This window comes from Phascolarctos cinereus, unplaced genomic scaffold (assembly GCF_003287225.1).
Source record: "Phascolarctos cinereus isolate Bilbo 61053 unplaced genomic scaffold, phaCin_HiC Scaffold_9;HRSCAF=440, whole genome shotgun sequence".
In the NCBI taxonomy this organism is placed as follows: domain Eukaryota; kingdom Metazoa; phylum Chordata; class Mammalia; order Diprotodontia; family Phascolarctidae; genus Phascolarctos; species Phascolarctos cinereus.
The window spans coordinates 136,807,771-136,831,761 of NW_027556402.1; the positions used below are offsets into that span (position 1 = coordinate 136,807,771).

A 23,991-nucleotide genomic window follows, 5' to 3' on the forward strand; every position below is an offset into this window, starting at 1 on the left:
AAAATATTTAGAGACATCCTGCTTCCCAACACTAAGCCCCAGCAAGCAGGCTGTGTTCTGAGCTTGGCATAACAACAATCCTTTTTGCTCTGGATGATTTCACCCTCCTGCAAAGCATATTGCTTTGACCAGCACCAGGTGTTCACTGAGGGATTTATGTTTCGTATTAATCAGTAACTGCTTAGTTGGAGCTCCCCCTATTTCCCAGGGACCTGAGAGCCATTCATCACACTTTTTGACATGCTTACAATCCTTTTCTTGTAATAGCTAAGTGAAGTGAACTAGGTACTCTGCTCTTGCTCCTGCCAAGCTAACTCTGGTTTTGTTCCCATAAGAAAGACTGTTCCCAGAGGACCCAGGAATGCCTACATTGTCCATACATGAGCCTGTTGTGGGAATGGCCAAGCATAAATATGTAATGGTCCAGCCCGCTTATGTACATAAAGAACTATCTTACCCTGAACATGTTAAGTCCTCCTCCTGAGGAGGACTTCAGCTTGTAAGCATTTCCTCACTTTCAAAGTAAACTTCTGTTTGTGTCCTAAATCTCCTGCCTCTAGCCTGCTCTTTTTAGCTTCAGTCATGTTAGAGGCCAGTTCCAGTCTGGTTGTTACCTGTGATAATTACTATTACCTGAGCTTTGTAGGAAAAAAAAAAACTCACTTCCCTGACTCCTAATCCCTGTCCCAGCTCTCATTTCTGTTCAACTCTGTTTATTCTTTACTAAATCCCCACCCTACTCTACCCTCTGCTTCCTGTATTCCCCTGCAAGTCTTATCGTATTGTTTACAAATTTCTAGGTGAGGTAGATCTTTTCCTCTTGCAATTCTTTCATTTTCATTCATTCATTCATTCATTCATTCATTCATTCATTCATTATTTAATTATTTGTTTGTTTGTTTGTTTGTTTATTTATTTGTTTTTTGCAAGCAGAGAAATTTGCCTTCCAGTGTAAAGATATTTTATCTATGGCTACTATCTGCAGTATTTGCTACATATTCTATTAAACTCCACCACATACTCAGTCAAGAGAAGAATAAGTAAGTAATTGTTCCTCAAGATACTTCTAGGTCCTCCCTTTCCATCACCCATTTAGATACACAGTAATAACTTATCCAGATTTTGGTTGTAACTTTCTACCTTGCCCTACTTTTCTCCGGGGATTCATAATCTGCCGCAGGCTTCCTCTTCATTCCAGTACTGATGTTATACTTGGGAGCTACATTATACATACTGATGTCATCTCAATCTCTTCTACTTTTTTTCCCCACATCTTGAATTCATTATACCTCATCACATGCAGAGACATTTCTATCCTTGATCCCACCACCAGTCATGAGGACTCTAGCTCCATAATACAGATTTCTGAAACTTATTTAACTTCAACCTTTTATTTTCTCATCTCTCCCTATGCATTGTTCCCCCAAAATATATTTTTCATCCCTATTGAGATCTTCAGTCACTCCAGTCCTCCCTCCTCTTTAAGTCTGCCATCATTGTTCTGACTTTGATTTCCTATTATCACAATCTTGCCATCAGATTTAACCAGTTCAAATCTATTACCTTTTTTTTTCCCCAGAGGGAGAGTCTTTATTTGTTGCTGGTTAGGGGTGATTTCTGCTCTTTGACCCTCCAGTTACAGGGTAGTGTGGGAGGCCTTTCAGGATGCCTGGTGCAATAGGAGAGGGATCAGAAAGTATATTAAAGAGCTCAAAGGGCAGAAATTTGCTCCAGGTACCAAAGTGGTATAATAAAGAAAGCCAGGAGTCATAGCTCTTAAGAGATGAAACATCTCATTGAAGGGATGACAGGAAGGGAAAAGTCTCAGCACATCACACTAAGACTTTCTTAACCATTCTCATACCAGTTGTCCATGAAAGAGAAACATACACTTACAGGCCCTAATGACAAGAACACAGATTCCAACACAATTCCTAGTACCCCCTCTTCCCTGCCAAGTGAAAGTTGCTTGGCACATATAGCTCCATATAGCTAGTGGTGCAAGAAAGCTGCTGACCAGGTGACAAGTCCACTTTAGTAACATGGTCAATAGTCTGTGGGAGCCTAAGCAGAGTCTGGAAGGGGGATGGGGTCAGTTCTGATTTCTGGTTTTGGCTCCGGATCCACTAGTTTAGGACTACCACTCCAATGTGAAGAAAATACCCATAATGTGTGAATTCCCCTGGCCCACACTGGCTCCTTTTCAGTCTTTCCTCATCTTCCTATTGAACAAGCTTCATGGAAGCATATGTATATGACTATGGGGTTTTTCTAGGTTTTCATTCTTAGGCACATTACCCCTCCCACCAACCTCAACCTTTTTTCTCCCCTTTTTTGGCATGTATATAATAACAATTAATCAGATGCCACTCTAGGGATTAGGGTGGGGTCAAGCACTGATGGTTACTTCTTAACAATCTGGATGACATATTCATGCTCCATAGTACATATCAATCTCACTGTTGTAGGACTATATTTTGTGCTGGTTCCCCACACTAAAGCATATTTAAACTGGTTGGCAAGTGTTCCATGAATCTGGTGGCACATGTGTTCTACAGAATCTCCTTTCCAGAGAATAATGGTATCTGTAAAGTCTGGTGTTACTTCTCTATTTTTATTTTTTTGGTGTAGATACATATCAGGGCCAAGTATTCCCAAAGTATCTCCAGCAAGAAGTCCATGTTAAGCTTCATCCCACAGCTTATGAAAACATCTTGGGCTTTTATGCCAGGCAATCAACTTCCTCCATTGAGATGTGATCAATTTCGTTATAAACATGCAAGTAGGTGGTGTATGTTCAGTTGTCAATAAACTCATCTGCTGAACAGTCTTTTTGGAAGAAAACTTTAGCATTGAAGACTTTGTACTCATGGAGGATGAGCTACACTAGCCTTGTAAAACATTTGCTCAGTGTGACTGTTCAGTTGAAGGAGATTTCACCAGCTTTCTATGTCTTGAATTAGATATTGGATCTGTGCTTGTTGAGATGGATGCCTGCACATTCCAATTCCTTTTCCGACAGGGCTCTCTGTACTTCTTCTTTGGTGGCATCCAGCATGACGATGACAACATCAGTTGTACTAGACATAGCAATCACCTGTCATCCTCTGCCTTTCCCTTGTGCAGTACCTTCAATTATTCCAAGAAAATCTAAGAGCTGAACATTAACTCCTTTGCATTCAGTGGTACCTGGGATACATGTCAGAGTGGTGAATACATAGGATGTAGCTACAGTGATTGTAAATGTCATTAAACTCAAGGTGACTTATCCACAGAAGGAAAACCAATCAGTGCCACTTGGGCATCTCCAGATTTTATCTCATTGAAGTCTTCTCCTTTGGTGAAGGCAGATTTGGAGGGTTAAGTTTTGCTTTCAGCAAACCAAGAAGATACTCAGTAGCCTTGTTTTTTTGGGTGCAGTGATCTCCTTGATCTCTGCAATCTTCTCCAAGATGTCCAAAGTGGCAGTGGTGGCAGTGGCAATGGCAGAGAAAATGCTGCTAGTAAGGACAAGATCTATTATCTCTTCTAGTCTAGAGTCACTTGTCCTCTTTTCCTTAAAATTTGTTGAAATGAATTTAAATGTCTATATTACACCTTATCTCCTCAAATCACTTCAAAAAGGTAGCAATAGAATACAGTAATTCACAACAGAGCTTTTCATATTAGTTTGCCCCTATAAAATTGCTGAAATATTAATTTCGACTCAACAAACATTTTAAAGGCAACTCAAAGTTCAGATAAATTGGTGAGAATAAAATAAGAATTCAGCTTTGTTTTGCTTTTTTTTTCTCGTTAGAGATTTCTCTCCAAGAAATACATTTCCTTATGACCATTCCAATCATTTATCAGGTGCATAAACTAGGCCCCTAACAACAGGCAGGCTCAGTAAATCCAGTTAGCAAATGCAAGGTGAGGGTGTATAACTGAACATTTCTTTGCATAAATGTATAATTTGGTTTTCATAGTAGTCCACGTTATTTTCTAAAGGCCCCAATTCAAATACGAAATATAGACAGTTTACAAATCCTATGGTAAATGTATTTATATCTCTTGTTTCAGTTCACTAGATGAAGTGGGCCTGCAAAATGACTCAAGGCCAAGATACCCCATTACTACTTTGTATCTATCAGCATGACCACTAGTTTTTTGTCCTTGGTGTCCATAATGAAATTCTCTATCAACCTCCGGGAGCCAACACGGCAGAGTAAGCAGTAATCACACTCTCTTTTACTGACCTTAAAAAACTCAGAGAATACTGCCCCAGGAAAAATCCTGAAATAGTAGAGTCAGCAGAAAGACTAGATACAGCAGTCTTTTAGCTCATGAGGTTGGGGGATTAATTGGAAAGGTCCCTCTTGCTGTGGCTGAAGGGGACCAGTATAGGAAGGGAGGAATCCCAGCAAACCAGTGGAAAGCACCACCTCAGCATTCCAGTAACTAGGCCCATAGCCTCTAGCACAAGAAGCCTGGGACAGTGCCCCATGTGTCCCAGAAGCAGAGATCAAACTTAAAAGCCAGAAAAAAAGCCAACAACATGAGCAAGAAGCAATATAGAAAAACAACTATCACAGAAAAGTATCTTGGTGAGAGGGAAAATCAAAATACAAATTCAGGAGAGGACAACATTGTCAATATTTTAAAAATCAAATAAGAGAGGTAGAAGAAAAATTCAGAGAATAAATGAGAGGTATGTAAGAGAGCTTGGAAAAGGAAGGCCAAAAATTAATTGTAGATAACAAGTCATTAAAAAGTAGAGTTGGCAAAATGGGAAAGCAGGTACAAAAGGTAACTGAAGAAAACAATTCTTTGAAAATTAGAATTGAGCAATTGGAAGCTAATGATTCTATGAGATATCAAGAATCAGTAAAGCAAAATCAAATTAATGAAAAAATTGAAGAAAATGTAAAATACTTAATTGGAAAAACAACTGACCTAGCAAATAGATAGAAAATAGATCCAGGAGAGATAATTTAAGAATTATTGATCTACCTGAAAGCCACAATGAGAAAAAAAGAGCTTGTAAATCAGACTTTCAGGAAATTATAAGGAAAACTGCTCTGAGGCTGTAGAACTAGAGAGTAAAATGGTCACAGAAAGAATCCACTGATCACCTCTCAAAAGAGATGCCTAATTGAAAATGCTGAGGAACATTGTAGACAAATTCCAGAGTTATAGGTCAAGGAGAAAATCCTGCAAGCAGGCAGAAAGAAACAATTCAAATATTGTGGAACCACAGTCAGGATTACACAGGACCTTGCAGGATCTATATTAAAAGATCAGGGCTTGGAATATGATATTCTGTAAGGCAAAGGAGCTTGGATTACAGCCAAGGATCAACTACCCAGTAAAACTGAGAATAATTTTTTAGGGGAGGAGATGGGCATTCCATGAAATAGGGGATTCCCAGATTTTCCTGATGAAAAGACCAGATCTCAATAGAAAATTTGATCTTCAAATTCAAGACTCAAGAGAGGCATAAAAAGGTAAACAGGAAAGGGAAAAAAAATATTATTCCACAAGGTTAACCTGTTTACATCCCCACATAGGAAGATGATGCTAATAACGCTTGAGAAGTGTGTCCTTATTACAACACTTAGAAGGGATATACATAGACAGAGGGAATGGGATTAAGTTAATTTTGATGTGATGATAAAAAAAAAACTAATGAAGTAGTAAGAAGGAATTTTAGTGGGAGAAGAGGAAAGGAGGATGCAAAAAAGGATAACTTACATCACATGAAGAGGCATAAAGACATATTACAGTAGAGGGAAAGAAGGAAGGGAGATGAGTATTGCTTGAACTTACTCTTATCAAAGACTTGGCTCAAGGACAGAATAACATAATCAGTTAGGTATAGAATTTTAACTTGCCATATAGGCAGTAAGAGGGGAATGGGGAAAGAAAAAGGATGGCAGGATGAAAGGGAGGTAAGTAGTAAGGGAAAAGGGAAAGAAAATAAAAGGGGATGATAGGAGGAAGGGAAGATTGAGGGAGGTGGTGGTTGAAAGCAAACTCTAGTGAGTAGGGAAAGAGAGAAAAGGAGAAAGAAAAGCATAAATGGGGGAGAAGGAAATAGGATGGAGAAAAAGACACAGTCATCATAACCATGAGTGCGAATGGGATGAACTCTCCCATAAAACGGAAGTTAATAGCAGAATGGATTAGAAACCATAATACTAAAACACGTTGTTTACAAGAAACACATTTGAAACACAAGGATACACACAGGGTAAAGGTAAAAGACTGGAGCAGCATATATTATGTTTCAAGTGAAGTAAAAAATGCAGGGGTAGAAATCCTGATCTCATACAAAGCAAAAGCAAAAATAGCTCTTATTAAAAGAGAAAAGGAAGGAAACTACATCCTGCTAAAAAGCACCTTAGACAATGAAGTAATATCATTACTAAACATATATGCACCAAGTAGAAGATAATCCAGATTATTAGGGGAGAAGTTCAGGGAGTTAGAGGAAGAAATAAAAATAGAAGAACTAGACAGCAAAATTGTACAAGTGGGGTACCTCATCCTCCCTCTCTCTGAACTAGATAAATCTAACCACAAAATAAACAACAAAGACATTAAGGAGGTAAACAGAATTTTAGAAAAGTTAGATATGGCAGACCTCTGGAGAAAATTCAATGGGGAAAGAAATGAATATACTTTATTTTCAGCAGTATGTGGTACTTACACAAAAATTGACCATGTACTAAGGCATAAAAACCTCACAATCCAATGAAGAAAGGCAGAAATATTAAATGCATCCTTTTCAAATCATGATACAATACAAATCATATGTAATAAATGGTAATGGAAAGATACACTAAAAATTAATTAGGAACTAAATAATCTAATCCTAAAGAATGAATGAGTCAAACAACAAAGCATAGAAACAATCAGTAACTTCATCCAAGAGAATGACAGTAATGAGACAACATAGCAAAACTTATGGGATACAGCCAAAGTAGTTCTTAGGGGAAGTTTTATATCTCTAAATGCTTACATAAATAAAATATAAAAAGAAGAGATCAATGAATTGGGCATGCAACTAAAACAAAAGTAGTAAGAGAACAACTTAAAAATCCTCAATTAAACACCAAATTAGAAATACTGAAAACCAAAGGAGAGATTAATAAAATGGAAATTAAGAAAACTATTAAACTAATAAACTAAGAGCTCATTTTATGAAAAAAAAATCATATAGGTAAACCTTTGGTTAATTTAATTAAAAAGAAAGAAGAAAGCCAAATTATCATTATCAAAAATGCAAAGGGTGAATTCAACATCATCAAAGAAGAAATTAAAACAATAAATCGAAACTATTTTGCCCAATTGTAAATTTGACAGTCTGAGTGAAATGGATGCATATTTACAAAAATATAAATTGCCCAGATTAATAGAAGAGGAAGTAAAACACTTAAATAACCCCATGTCAGAAAAAGAAATTGAACAAGCCATTAATGAACTCCCTAGGAAAAAATCTGCAAGGCCAGATGCATTTGCAAGTGAATTCTATCAAACATTTAAAAAGCAATTAATTCTAATGCTATATAGTCTATTTTAGAGAATAGGTGAGGAAGAAGTCTTATCAAATTCTTTTTATGGTATAAATATGGTGCTGAAACCTAAACCAGGAAGAGTCAAAACAGAAAAAGAAAATTATAGAACTATTTCCCTAATGAATATAGATGCAAAAATTTTGAATAAAATATTGACAAATAGATTTCAAGTACTTATCACAAGAATAATACACTATGACCACATAGGATTTATGCCAGGAGTGCAGGGCTGGTTCAATATTAGGAAAACCATCAGCATAATTGATCATATCAACACCAAAACTAACAGAAACCACATGATCATGTCAATAGATGAAGAAAAAGCTTTTGACAAAATATAACACCCACTCCTATTAAAAACACTAGAGAGCCTAGGAATAAATGGATTCTTCCTTAAAATGATAAGCCATATCTACCTAAAACCTTCAGCAAGCATTATATGTAATGGGGATAAGCTAAAAGCATTTGCAATAAGATCAGGGATGAAACAAGGCTGTCCATTATCACCACTGTTGTTCAATATGGTAGTAGAAGCATTAGCTTTAGCAATAAGAGAAGAAAAGGAAATTGAAGGTATTAGAATAGGCAAAGAAGAAACAAAGCTATCACTCTCCACAGATGACATGATGATTTACTTAGAGAATCCTACAACATCAAGTAAAAAACATACTTGAAATAATAAACAACTTTAGCAAAGTTGTAGGCTATAAAACAAACCCACATAAACCATCAGCATTTCTATATATTACCAACAAAGTCCAACAGCAAGATATGGAAAGAGAAATTTCATTTAAAATTACTGTAGACATTATAAAATATTTAGGAGTCTACCTGATTAAGCAAAACCAGTATCAATTTGAACACAATTACAAAACACTTTTCACACAAATAATACCTGGAAAAAAAATGAGTTTCTTATGGGCAGGCCCAGCCAATATAATAAAAATGTCAATTCTGCCTAAGCTAATTTATTTATTCAGTGCCATACCAATCTGACCAGAGCCCCTGTGTCCCTGGCTGTGGTCTGATGCCGGCAGAGTGTGAAGAGAGAAAGAATCACGGGCCAGGTGAGAGCAGTGAAGAACAAACTCTGTTTATTGATCTGAGGGCTCAGGCTTATATAGTACTGGATCAAGTAACAGTAATATTATTATTCATGAAAAGTACACATTTAATTAAGTGATTTCCTTACTTCCTTGTACCTTGTCTGTTACATTCTTTCCTGCGTCCTGTCCTGTACCCCATCCGTTTCCTCCCTTCTTACATCCTGTTCTCAAGAAATGGAATAGGAGGGTGGTGAGCAGCCATCCTGAGTTTCACAGCTGTCAGGCTTAGTACAAACTATAGGTAAGACCCGGGCTGGCCTAAGCCCTACAACTTCCCAAAGCTGGCCCTCTACACCAATCAAACCACCAAAAAATTATTTTATAGAGCTAGAAAAAATAATGTTTCATTTTGAAGAAGAAAAGGTCCAGAGTATCAAGGGAAATAATGAAAAGAAATGCTAGGAAAGGTGGCCTAGATGTTCCAGATGTTAAATTGTATTATAAAGTAGTAATCATCAAAACTACTTGGTACTGGCTACAAAATAGAGTGATAGATCAGTGGAATATTTTAGGTACACTGTAGTCAATGACTATAGTAATCTACTGTTTAATAAATCCAAAAACCCCAGCTTGGGGAAAAAAACTCACTATTGGACAAAAACTGCTGGAAATATGCAAAAGAATATGACAGAAATTGGGCATCTTACACCAATATATATATATATATATATAACAAAATAAAGTCACTACGGGCACACAATTTCGATATAAAGGCTAATACTATAAGCAAACTGGGAAAGCAAAGAATAGTTTGCCTATCAAATCTATGGAGAACAGAAGAATTTGTGACTAAACAAGAGTTATAAGACATTACAAAATGCTAAATGGATAATTTTGATTATATTAAATTGAAAAATTCTGGCACAAACCAAGCCAATGCATCTAAAATTAGGAGGTAAGCAGAAAACTAGGAGAGAATTTTTACAACCAGTGTCTATGGGCCTCATTTCCTTTTTTTTTCAATATAAATTTATTTATTTCTAGTTTTCATCATTTACTTCCACAAGATTTTGAGTTCCAAATTTTCTCCCCACCTCATCCCTCCCCCCACCCCAAAATGTCATGCATTCTGAATACCCCTTCCGCTAGCTGCCCTCTCCTATATCTCTACCCCCACCTTCTCTTATGCCCTTCCTCTTCTATTTTTCTCTAGGCAGGAGAGACTTCTATACCCCATTTCCTGTATTTCTTATTTCCTAGTTCCATGTGAAAACATTTCTTTTAAACATATGTTTTTAAAACTTTGGGGTCCAAGTTTTCTCCCTTCCACCCTCCCCACCCACCCTCATGAAAAAGGCAAGCAACTCAATGTAGGTTATACATGTGCAGTTAAGCAAAACACTTACATAGCAGACTTGTTGTGAAAAACTAACTCTATTTCCCTTAAACCTATCCTCCTCCCCCATTTATTCTATTCTTTCTTTTGACCTTGTCCTTCCTCAGAAGCATTTCCTTCTGATTACCACCTTTCACAATCTGCCCTCCTCTCTATCGTCACCCTGCTCTCTTGTCCCCTTGTCCCCCTATTTTCCTGTAGGGTAAAACAGATTTCCATACCCGATTGAACGGGTATGTTATTCACTCCTTAAGCCAAATCTGATAAGAATAAGATTCACTCATTCCCTCTCACCTTCCCCATTACCCCTCCACTTTAAGAGCCTTTTCTTTTCTGTTTTTTTGTGAGATAATCTACCCTGTTCTACCTTTCCTTTTCTTCTTCCCCTAATATAATCCTCTCTCATCTCTTAATTTTATTCTCCAGATATGACCCCTTGAACTTCAACTCACCTTGTGCCCCCATCTATCTATCTATCTATCTATCTATCTATCTATCTATCTATCTATCTATCTGTCTATCTACCTATATACATACATATAATTTTTTCCCTCCAACTACCCTAATACTGACAAAGGTCTCAAGAGTTATAAATATCATCTTTCCATGCAGGAATGTAAACAGTTTAACCTTAATAAGTCTCTTATGATTTCTCTTTCCTGTTTACCTCTTCATGTTCCACTCGAGTCTTGTATTTGAAAGTCAAATTTTCTATTAAGTTCTGGTCTTTTCATCAAGAATGCTTGAACCTCCTCTATTTCACTGAATGACCCTTTTTTCCCCTGAAGGATTATACGCAGTTTTGCTGGGTAGGTGATTCTTGGTTGTAATCCTATCTCCTTTGCCCTCCAGAATATTATATTCCATGCCCTGTGGTCTTTTAATGTAGAAGCTGTAAATCTTGTGTTACCCTGACTGTGTTGCCGTAATACTTGAATTCTTTTTTTTTCTGGCAGCTTGTAATATTTTCTCCTTGACCTGGGAACTCTGGAATTTGGTTACAATATTCCTGGGAGTTTTCCTTTGGGGATCTCTTTCAGGAGGAGATGCCTGTTTTCTTTCAATTTCTATTTAGCCTTCTGGTTCTAAAATATGAGGGCAGTTTTCCTTCATAATTTCTTGAAAGATGATGTCTAGGCTCTTTTTTTGATCTTGACTTTCAGATAGTCACATAATTTTTAAATTCTCTCTCCTGGATTTATTTTCTAGGTCAGTTGTTTTTCCAATGAGATATTTCACGTTAACTTCTACTTTTTCATTCTTTTGGATTTGTTTCATAGTGTCTTGCTTTCTCATAAAGTCATTAGCTTCCAACTGCTCTACTCTAATTTTTAAGGAAGTATTTTCTTCAGTAAGCTTTTGGACTTCCTTTTTCATTTGGCAAATTTTGCTTTTTAGGGTATTCTTCTCCTCATTGGCTTTTTGGATATCTTTTGCCATTTGGGTTAGGCTTTTTTTTAAGGTATTATTTTCTTCAGTATTTTTTTGGATCTCCTTTAGCAAGCTGTTGACTTGTTTTTCATGATTTTCTTGCATCACTCTCATTTCTCTTCCCAGTTTTTCCTGTACTTCTGTTACTTGCTTCTCAAAATCTCTCTTGAGCTCTTCAAAGTCCTTGGACTGATTCATATTTTAATTGGAGGCTTTGGATGTAGAAGCTTTGACTTTGTTGTCTTCTTCTAGTTGTATGTTTTCATCTTCTTTGTCACCAAAGTAAGATAATACAGTCTGACTCTTTTTGCACTGCTTACTCATGATTCTGGCCAGTTACTTCAATTTTAAACTCTTTGTTAAGGTAAGAGTCTGCTTCCAATGTGGAGAATGTACTGTCCCAAGCTTCAGAGGTTTGTACAACTGTTTTCAGAGATACTTGTAGGGACTTGTAAATTTTCAGTTCTTCCGAAGTGCTGTGATAAGGCACAAGGTGTTTTACTCCTTTCTTGGCCTGTGCTCTGATGTATTAGTTATCACAAGCAATCCTTTCTACCCTGAAACTGTTAGGAGGCTTTTCTCTCTGTGACCACTCCAAGCTCTACCATGCCAGCACTCCTCCTCACACCAGGACCATTGCCCAGAACTGTGACCCAGATCCAAGCACTGGAAAGCAAGAGTTTTCTTCCTCAGCACTGGCAAAGAGATCCCTGCAATCCCCCTCTGATCAGCCACTCAATTCCCCCTCAGTCTGTGGGTCAGAAGCTCTGTAGCCAGCTGCTGCCCCCTGGGCCTGCGCTTCACACACTGGGGGGAACTGGACCTGAGACCGCTCACTCCATTCTCAGCACCGCAGAAACTGACCTTTCCCACTGGCCTTCTCAGTTGCTCTTGGTGTTCATGGATTGAGAAGTCTGGAAACCTCCACAGCTGCCATAGATTCAGTCCTCTGAGGCTTGCTCCAGGTTCGCTGTGGCCTGTGCACTCACACCACACTGCACTCTTCTCCCAGGCTTGCATGGTATACCTTTCTAATCAACCATCTGGGTTGTCTTGGGCTCAAAATTTGTTTCACTCTGTCTTTTTGTGGGTTCTGCTGCTTTAGAATTTGTTTAGAGCCATTTTTTTTACAGGTATTTGGAGGGGGTTTAGGGGAGAGCTCAAGCAAGTCACTGCTTTCACTCCACCATCTTGGCTCCACGCTCTAAGGGCTTCATTTCTAAAATATATAGAGAACTAAGTCAAATTTATAAGAATGCAATTCATTTGCCAATTGATAAATGGTGAAAGGATATGAACAGCAGTTTTCTGGTGAAGAACTTAAAGCTATCTACAGTCATGTGAAAAAAATGCTGGAAATCACTATTGATTAGAGAAATGCAAATTAAAACGTTAAAACATGAGGTACCACATCATGCCTATCAGGGTGGCTAACATGACAAAACGGGAAAATGATGAATGTTGGAGAAGATGTGGGAAAATTCAAACATTAATCCATTGTTGGTGGAGTTATGCATTGATCCAACCATTTTGGAGAGCAATTTGGAACTATGTTCAAAGGGCTATGAAAATGTGCATAACCTTTGTCCCAGCAATACCACTTCTTTGGCTGTCTCTCAAACAGATCATAAAAATTGGAAAATGACCCATGTGTACAAAAAATATTTATAGCAGCTCTTTATGTAGTGGAAAAGAATTGGAAATTAAGAGGCTGTCCATCAATTGGGGAATGGCTGAACAAGTTGTGATATATGAATGTAAAGTAATACTATTGCACTATATGAAATGATGAGCAGGTAGAGTTCAGAAAAGCCTGGAAAGACTTGTTTGGACTGATGCTGAGTAAAGTGAGTAGAACCAGGAGAACATTGTACATGGTAACAGCCAAGTTGTGTGATGTCTAACTTTGATAGATTTAGCCTTTCTCAGCAATGCAAAGATCTAAGACATCTCCAAACATCTTCTGATGGAAAATGCTATCCACACCCAGGAAAAGAACTATGGAGTTTGAATGTAGATCAAAGCATACTCTTTGGTATTTTTTTTCCTTCTGTTTTGTTTTGTTTCTTCTTTCTTGTGGTTCCTCCTATTGGTTCTAATTCTTCTTTACAACATGACTAATGTGAAAATGTTTAATAGGAATGTATATGTAGAGCTTATATCAGATTGAACACTGTTTTAGGGAGGGAAATGGGGAGTGAAGGGTTGAAAATTTAAAACTCAAAATCTTATGGAAGTGTTTGTTAAAAACTAAAAACAAATAAATTTAAATAAAATAAATTCTCAATGGGGCGGTAAAATAAGAGAACCAATTTTCGTTTCATCTCTTTGATATCTAAGAGGCCTCAGACTTATACGTGAGAACTCATTTTCATAATTGTCCTTAAATATTTTAAGAAATTGTCTAAATTATAGTTGAATAGCATTATAACATTGTAGATTGAAACAGGAGTTGAACCTTCATTTTAGGCTGTAGTAGTTTTCTCATCCCTCAGTCCTGTTCTCTAAAAGTACAGTTTCATACATATTAGGCGCTTAATGCTATCAAAATGAATTAAAATGTTGTGGTTACCTCTTTAAATGACTCATGTAAGCAATAGAATATTGTAATTTAAAATAAGAAGAAACATTGATATTTCTTAATATGAAGACAATTTTTGTGCTGTTTTTAGAGAAGATTATTTAACCTACAGCATAAAGTAAAAATAGATTATCAAGATGCTTTGTAAAATAAAAAAGGCCTTAGAATTCAACTTAAAATTTTAAAAATTTGGATGAAAGAAAATAATTTTATTAGAAATGAACTTCTAATTATTAAATTCAAAGACATTTTTCTAAAGTCACATACTCAATACTGTATACTTGAAGAAGTATAGCATTTATAGTCAGACGACCTAAGTTTGAGTCCTAGCTCAGACACTTAGTAATTATACAATATCGAGAATTTACTTGACATCTCTGAACCTTTTGTTTTGGTGGGGGGAGAAGAATCATTTAATTTTATTTTATTTGGGGAGTGGGAGGAGATTTTGTATCCTGAGCACCTAGCACATTTCTTGGAACAAAGGAGGTGCTAAATAAATACTTGTGGATTGAGATAAAAACTTTTATTACCTAGGTCACAGGTTTGTAATAATGAAATGTTTTGTATGCCGTGACAATCTAATGGATCTACTAGTTATTTTTTCTGTTATTTGGTAGCATTCAGAAATGTTAACCATGTTTTCTTTCCCCTTGGCTTCTGTGACAAACTACAAAGTTCTGATTTTATTTCAATATTTCCTTCATTGTATCTGTTGTCTCTTTCCAGTTCCTAAAGATGGGGATATTCAGTCCTTGGCATTCTGCCCTCTTTTCTTATTATATGCCGGCCAATATTTTATTTATATTCAGGACTTCTGCTTTCACCACTCAACAATTCACTATATATTCAGCCCTTACCTCTCTCTTCTTGAACTTTTGTTCCACATTCCTAACTGCTGGGCAGTATGACCCACTATTACATCAAATTTGACATACTCAAAAATAATTTTCCTTCTGACAACCAATTACTCTTCCATAGTTTCTGGTTTCTTTAAATGTCAGAGTATAATGGCCTGGCTTTAGAGTTAGAGGGACGAATATCAAATCCTAACTTTGCACTTTACTATCTTCACTACCTTGACCAAGTCACTTATCTTTCTGGGTATCATTTCCCCCATTTGTAAAATGAGAAATTTGCACTGGTTGACCTTCTAATATCCCTTTCTGCTCTAAATTGTTAAAGAAAAACACCTGTGAACTGTAAAATGGAAGAAAGCCCAGATTCAAAAAGGGGGATCTGGAATGAACCAATGTCTGATCACAGATTACACAGATTACAAATGTATTTATTACCTGAGAAGAAGAAGCTTACAAGTTGTTACAGTGAGTTAGTGTTCTTACTTGTTCAAAGAAGAATTGGAAGGAGTTAGGCATTTATACTTTTTTTAAACAAAGGAAGAATAAAAGGCAGGAGTTTGGGGAGATTGTAGGCAGGAAGCCCCATTCCCAAGTGGAGAGGGTATCCAGGTAAAAAAGGCAAATGAGGAATTCCAGGTGTCAGAGTTGTGGTCTTTTGATACATTAGAAGGCATTCTTGGTGATAAGCAGCCTACAATTCAAAGCTTGACCACAGGCAGTAAGATAAAAGGATTTCTCCAAAAAACATAAAGCAAAATGTGTGCAAGAATCCCATAACCAACAGTTAGGGGAGTCTCTGAAGATAAGGATGTCTCTTACAGGTCCATAAACTACCAGATGGCTCAGGGTCCGCTTCACAGCTGGTATATATTTAATTGGCTTTCGAGATGCTGATTTTCTGCATGTCCAGCTGGGTTCACTCTCAGTCACTGCAAAGGATTGTTGGTATATCAAGCAGCCTTAGGCATTAGAAGTCCTCCTCATTGGCTAGCTGTTGTTCTATTCGATTATCTGGTTCCCCTGTGCAAAAAAAAAAAAAGAATCTCTAACATATTTAATAAGTTAGTACAAGCATTATAGAGCCTATGTTCACAAAATCAATGATCATAATTCCTCCACAGTCACTGCTAAACTGACCCCACAAATAAATGACATAGAAGGTAACCCAAATAGAGTGATCTAGTGGACATTAAAAGGATCACTTGCCCTTTAATGTTCCCTGAAACTTTTCTTCTTTCAGTCACTTTTTTTGGTTAAATCATTGTTTCCTAAAGCCCACATGAAAATATTAAGATTACAAGAGAGTGGTAATAGATCAATAAATCTCATAACAACTAGTCAACATATTAACAAGAGTTAATCTATCACATTAGGTGGGAAATCTGGACTCTGAGTGGTTGGGAAAGATTTGGAATATAGAACTGTGACTTCATACATATACAAAACAAAAACTCCACAGCAGACTTAATAAACATAAAACTAGACCAAAGTCCTCAAGAAGGAGGCATAGGCCCACCTTTGTCAATTGCACATGATTATCAACGTGTTTTAAGCTTCACCCATCACTAGTTACTTCTCATGGCCATCTGGAAATTCCTCTGTGGCAATTCCTTTTTAACCATTCTATAATCACATCTTAATTGGCAATTTCTTAGAAGAATTAAGAAAAATTGCTTCCACAAAACCCATATGTTCCTAGCTTGTGTACAGTTTGAAAGTTTTAAAGGAAAGAGAAGAAATCATGCAAATATTGTAGGTTTTCAGTAACCTAAAATATTCTCCTTGGGAGGTTGGTGAAGGAGGCAATAAAGACAATGTCTAGGAGTTAATACTGGTTACAATTTTTACACCTTTATTGTCATGACTAAGCTAAATCTGAAGTCAAAATTCAATTTGTATGGCATTAATTATATTTGTATAATTGCTGGCATAAAAATAGGGTGTAAAAAAAAGCTAAAATCAGTGAATGATCTTTAAAGATTTATTAAGCTCCTACTATGTATATGTAATAATGTAGGTGCAAATATAGTTTGTTAACACAGCATTTTGTATTAGGACCACTATGAGTTTTTTGATGGATTAGGAGGTAGAAAGTCTTGCTTCAGATTCCTATTTTTGCCAAAAACTTTCTGTGTGCCCTTTGTAAATGACTTCGTTTTCTCATCTCTAAAATGAGAGGGTTATAGTAAACAGTCTCTAAAGTCATAAGATTATAGGATTCTATAAAAAGATGACTATTACGACTCAAATTAAGCCTATTAAATTTAAAAAGGATAGAGAGGGGTAGAGGGAAAAAATAGGCATTAGACTATGACTATACCTTTAAAAAAGAAAATTAATTCTATTTTCAGCTTGTGCAAGGGCCTTCCCCTATTTTCCCTTCTCAATAAGATTCTTGTCCCCTGAGGGAATGCATGGGAAAGGATTTAGAAAATGCACAGTTTCTTCCTCCAATTCCCTTGGGAGATTTGAATAATCCCACTTCATTTGTCTGAGAAATTCTCAATGTTTAAAAAAAAAGATTAATAATAAATTGGGGTGTTTGATCATTTCCTTGCCAAACGAAGTAGAGTCTTTCAAGCCATGCTGGACTATCCAAAGTTGCAGAGAGAAACAGCATTAAGACAATTTGTCACTCTATTTAAAACTTGAGTTCTCAAGGATTTTCTTGAAATTTTCAGACAATTCACCATCAGACCATAACAGACCAGCAATAATGTCTAGCCTTAGGTCAAAATTAAATCTATATCATTATAGCAAAAGGTGGGTCTAGTGTTGAGTCTTGAAGATTGGTAGAAGAAGGTAGGGGGTTTGTTCAGGGAGGGCTAGTTGTGAGCTTGATTAACCCTTTTCAAGGCAGCTCATTCACCTTTGATGTCCACAGTTCTCTCAACGCTCACCTGTGGCTCCAAGAAGATGTAGCACATGCAATATCCACACAGATGTGTTAAACTAGGTTGAGAGTAACCAAGAGGCCTCAGATCTGTAGGTGACTTAGGGGGAAAGTCTGCCACAAGAATGTGAAACTTCCCTGGAGGAATGGATTGTTGAGACCAATTTGTTCTGAAGGCCATGAAGGTGGCTAAAGCAGGTGCTGTCTCCAAGGCCATTGCCAGTCTTGCTTATGTGGTACAGGCCCAAGCCAAGACATTTGTCCCTCACCCCAAAAAGAATTTGGGTCCCATTTGTCTATGGGACTCTTGAATTCTCCTATGTGATCAAGGAAGTCTCTAGTATTTGCTTGAGGGTATAATCCTATCAACTGGCCTTTCACTACCACCTAAATCTAATCTCCTAATTCTCTGTTACCCTTAATCAAATCCAGCCCTTCTTTGTCTGTTACATCCCTATACCTCCAAACCCCTCTCACCCTGACAGTTCCCACCCTTCATCCTATCTAGACCCCATTGTTGACATCACAGCAACTCCCATCAAGATCCTCCCTAGGCCCCTCCTCTGGTCACCCCAGCTTACCAACTATTCCCATTAAAATAACCCTTCTCCCAGACCCCTGCTCCAGTCACCCCAAACTACTTGGCCACTCCTAGATCCCTCCCACAGTTTTTCTGTATAAAAGGTCCATCTTGTCTCCATTAAGATTCCTATAATCTAGCCAATAGCCCACTAATGATTAGATTCCTTAAAAGTCTGGCAGCTGTGACAGATCTTTAATAAACCTTGCCTTTGGTTGAAAGAAGGCTAGAGTTGAATTCATTCAGGCAGGGCCTATGGCTTGTGATTTTGGGGTGCCAGAACCCCTAAACCTCTAAACCTCAACATTGCCACTGGATTTAAATAACTCTGGAAGAGAAAGTGAGGCCATTAGGCTTTGTGCAATTCTGTCTCATTTAAATCCAATTCACTCCTGAGTCAAGACTTCATCCCTTGATGTCATTGGTTTCAAAGATGAAGGATGAACAACATAAGAAGGTAACCAGGAATGCTTCTGGAAGGCCTTGGGAAGGAATTGCTGGTAACCAATTTGGATTAGTGCAAAAAATCTGGATTTGGATTTAGATGGACTAGGTTTAAATTCTGGTCTGAGTTCAATATGTGATTAATGACAAGTTACTTAAAGTCTGTGTCTCAATTTCCTCTTTTGTTGAGAGAGAGAGACAGAGACAGAGACAGAGAGAGAAGGTTGAACTAGATGATCTCTCAAGTCCCTTTGTTAAAAGAAAAATTCTGTGTTTTGGGTCTTGACACTTTGCACTGAAGCAAAACCCACAAAGAAAAAGTTAAAAAGGAGTTTATTAAAACACCAAAGCAGAAAGGTATGGCGGGGCTGGCCTCTGGGGGGGCAACCCAAGATTCAAACTGGGAACTGCTTTCCTAGACATCTTTTTATAATAAGAACAAGATAATCTGGATAGGCACACATTTCATAAAGAGGATGGGCCGGTTATATCTCACGGATTAATTTACAATTCAGGTAAATGTGGGTTTCTAAAAGTGGATCAAAGTACACAGAGCTGCCCTTTCCCAAGCTCAGGTTGGCACATATTATAGCCAGCCTTGATGAAAAGGCTGGCACATACAGTTGTGAAATATGAACAGGTGATCATGAATTCACTCATTAATTTGTCAGTAATGGCTAAATTCTACATACCTTCTAGTTATAAAGTTTTACCTGAGACAGTACAAATCACGGCTTGGCACCTGATCCCAGCCATCAAACTGGACTTGGCTAGGAATTAGAAAGAGTAAACCATGTAGCATGAAGGGCATTAGCACTTAACCCTTTGGTGTCAGAAATACTCTCAGCAATCTGTAGAAACTGATAAATACTCTCAGATGAATGTTCTTTTTCAATAATTGGGAGAAATGTCAAATTTCACTTAGCAGTTACTAAAAGGACCTCGTATTTTTTTTTAATTGAAGCTCCTGGATCCCCTGAAGTTTGTAGTTCCAAGATGAAGAACCCATGATATAGCTTGTGATAAGAAGAGTAGAGAGAGAACAACATCATTTTAAAGATTTTTTTTGTCCAAGAACCTCCATTTTGGCTAATATACTGACAAGGCCCTCACTCAAGTCAATTCATCCTTATTAAACAGTTTGAGACTTTACATTTTAATGCAATGCCTTTGTGACCACCAAATCTTGGAGATTATGTAGGCTCTAGTAATAACTTGTTTATATAAGAACTAGCAGCTCATTAGTTAATTAATTTTTATTTATTTGCCACAGATTGCTGTTGACTGGATGCAGACAATGCAGGCCTGAAAAACTATATAAACCAAGATATTCTCATCAGAATAAAGATGGGTACAACTTTACTTTGATTTGGGCAGACCACATCTAGAATGTTCAGTTTAGTTCTGGGGGTCACATTTTAAGAAGATTAGAAAAAATTCCCAATAACAATAATCAGAATAATTAGGCAACCTAAGACCAAGGTTAAAGTAACTTGGGATATATAGCTAGGACAATGTTAGATTTGGGATGCACATAATCAATTGATCTATAATAATTTATTAAATGTTTAACATTTACCAGGTACTGTATTGACTGTATTGGTTCCTGGGAATACAAAGACCCCCCAAAAAAGTCCCTTTTGTCACAAAGCGTACCTTCTGGCAGTTTCCAAGCATTTCAGTGGTTATCATTTGAGAGAGGGATTAGGCTTTTTCTTAGACACAGAAGGCAGAAGTAGGAGTAATGGCTCAGTTACAGAAAAGGTATTTTTAAGTTTGTGCGAGGAAAATCTCTCTAATGATTAGAGTTGTCTGAAGTATAAGGTGATGACCTTAGAGCCAGTGGTTTACTTCTTCATGCAGACCTTAAAGTTGTCATTTCATATTGTTTGGAATAGCGTAGGAGTTGTAAGCACATAGTAGTTGTTAATAAATGGTAGTTGAATTGGTGGGAAAAATGAGAAGTGTGATGAGAGCAAGGAGAAGGACCAATCCCAGGCAAAACTGGAAACTTTAGTTTTCAATTCATGGCAATTTCTTACTGCTGGTTATTTCACCATAGCGGAAAATCCCAAACATGTCTCTACTAGATGTTCCTTTTACAAGCATAATAGACTGTTCTCTAAATACAAACTCAAAATACATAGTCAATATACATCCTTCCCTGAAGCACATGTGTGTGTTATTAACAATTACAGTAAATGAAGATTGAAGATTATTGATTGCCAAGGAATATTTTCTTCAGTGTTTGAACTCAAGCTAAAAATAAGAAGTTTCTTCAATGATGAAAAATCAAGATATTAGTTTTCAGTTGCATGGTCATAAAATAATTTTATCACTAGGTTTCACTGTTGTATCAGACAAGGAGTTTATATTTTTCTCATTTAATTCCATAAATTCTTACATTTAAATATATTGATTTTTTTCACAGCAAAGACATGTTCAGAATGCCAATGTCCTTTTCCTGATTGTGTCTCCATATACTCCTAAACACTAGGTACTCATAGATGAAATTTCATTGTGCCATAATTAATAGTACAGTTTGTTTTTAACTAATGTTGCTTGTATTGGTGAACTAATCAGGAAAATTCTAAATAAATATTGCACATATGGCAAGAAACACACCGGGAAAGAAATGGCTTTTAAATTAATGCTGCCATTTGAGGGGGGCATATGCCTTATCCTGGGTGAAGAATGAACCTCTAATTTCATTAAGATATAGAACTCACAAATAAGAAAAATCCCTCTAGTACTGCTACATGGAATATTCTTCACAATGTAAAACCTTAGAGATATAGTTGTCTAGGGATAAGGGACATTAGGTGATTTATTCAGGGTCATGCAGCTGTTATGTGTCAGAGGCAGGGCTTACACCTAGATGTTCATGACTCAGGCTGTCTCTTCGGCCAATATACCTTGTTGCATTTGGTCAAGAACTTTGATTTTACTTATATAAGGGACTCCCTTGACCAATGTCCACTCCTCTGTAACTTATTTTCTTAGAAAGCTTCCTGGATAGTGAGAGGATAAGTGACTTTTTAGATATATCAGAGGCAAAACTGCACCTGGGTCCTCCTGGGCTAGCCTCTACTTTACCACACTAACTCTCAGGATTGCAATATAAATATTTGGACAGATGGCTTGAAATTAAATCCTGAAAAGTAATTTATAGTTCCCAAAGTGTTTCAGATTTCTGTTGTATTTTTAAGTATCAATCTATTTAATAAATGTCTATGGATTATTTTCCTGAAGGGGAAAATGTTTTTTAAAAAGGGACTTTGTAAAATTCACATTGTATATTTAAAGTGTAGGGGTTCTAGATCATGTGGCTAGACAAGATTTTTCCCTGAGCTCCTCACTTTTCAAAAACAAAAAACAAACAAACAAACAAAGAGGTATTATGTGCCATAGGGAAAGTAATTGTATCTGAATCTTTAGGTCACAAGAAAGTATAAATACCAAAGGATTCTAATCTTTAATACCCTTACTTATCATCCCTCCCTCACCAACCTCCACACTCCTATAGGGAGAAGCAGTAGAAAACTCACTTTTTATTGAGGAATATAATATTAATTTTAAGAACTCTAAATGCATATATACATATATATATATATATACACACATATATATATATACGTATATATCCATAATACATAAATACGCATAAGTGTATATGTATGTATATATGTATGTCTGTGTATATACACATGCATATGTGTATGCATATATGTATATGTTATATGTATGTATATATGAGTATAAATTTGCATTTTTACAACTAGTTCTTCACTCCTGATAAAATAATCAAGCTTAATCTATTTTCCCCAATGACTGTATTTCAATTATTTTAATACAAAAATCTTATCCCTCTACATAAATCCTTAACCCAGGTTTTCTCCTTTTTATGCTTAATATTCCTTATCCAAATATAGCACTATTCTAAGTTCTCTCACCATCTTGGTTACTTTCCTTTGGAAGAATTCAATCATTGCAAAATGTGGGAATTTTAAGTGACTTCAGATGACAGATAAGCCAACCCATGTGTCTTTTCATAAAACTTTTCATTATCATGACCATCTTCTTTTGTACAGTATTTTTAAGTGTATTTTATGTACCAAGCACTACATCAGGAGATATCACTTTAACCATTTTTGCCCTGTCATTCTCAGTACAAAGTTCATTCTTTTTGTTAGAGAAATTAGAAGTCTTTTCTTTTCACTTGCCATTTGTATCACTTCTCATACTTACTTGATCATCAGCATTTTTTAACACTTCCTTTCCCTTAATATATCCATTAAAAATTCCCTTTTCATGGTCCTCTGCCAACAACAGCTCATTCTGAACTTAGTGCTTCTTTCAAACAACAATAGCAACATTAAAACCATAATCACACTTTTGGGTTTTTTGTTTTGTTTTGTTTGTTTTTAATGTAATTTATTTATTTTTAGTCTTCAATATTCACTTCCATAATATTTTCAGCTTTAAATTTTATCCCCCTTCCACTTCTTATCCCCCACCGCAAGATGGCATATAATCCAATGTAAGTTCTAAATATACATTCATTTTAAGCATATGTTCCCATTAATCATGATGTAAAGAACAATTAGAAGAAATGGGAGGAATCATGAGAATGAAGAAATAAAACAAAACAACAAATGAAAAGGAGAGCAAATAGTATGCTTCCACCTGCACTCATACTCCATATTTCTTTCTCTGGATGTGTGGATAGCAATTTCCATCATGAATCTTTTGAAGTTGGCTTAGATTCTTGCATTTGAAGGGGTAAATCTATCAAAGTCAGTCATCCCACAATGTGTATAATGTTCTCCTGGTTCTGCGCATTTCACTCTGCCTCAGTTTATGTAAGTCCTTTCAAGTTTTTTTGAAGTATGCCTGCTCATCATTTCTTATAGCACAACAGCATTCCATTACATGCATATGCAACATCTTGTTCAGCGATCTCCAACTGATGGGCATTCCCTCAATTTCCAATTCTTTGGCCCACAAAAGAGGTGCTATAAATATTCTTGTAGATGTGTGTTCTTCTCCCATTTTTATGTTCTCTTTGTGATACAGACCTAGAAGTGGTAGTGCTGGGTATGCACAATTTTTCAGCCCTTTGGGCATAATTCCAAATTGCTCTCCAAAATTGTTGGATCATTTCACAACTCCACCAACAATGTATTAGTGCTCCAATTTTC

General features: G+C 36.6%; 1 pseudogene; it reads right to left on the reverse strand.

The window, feature by feature from the left end:
* Window positions 1-2,403: 2,403 nt before the first annotated feature.
* Window positions 2,404-17,947, reverse strand: LOC110217451 (developmentally-regulated GTP-binding protein 2 pseudogene; annotated as a pseudogene).
* Window positions 17,948-23,991: the final 6,044 nt, after the last annotated feature.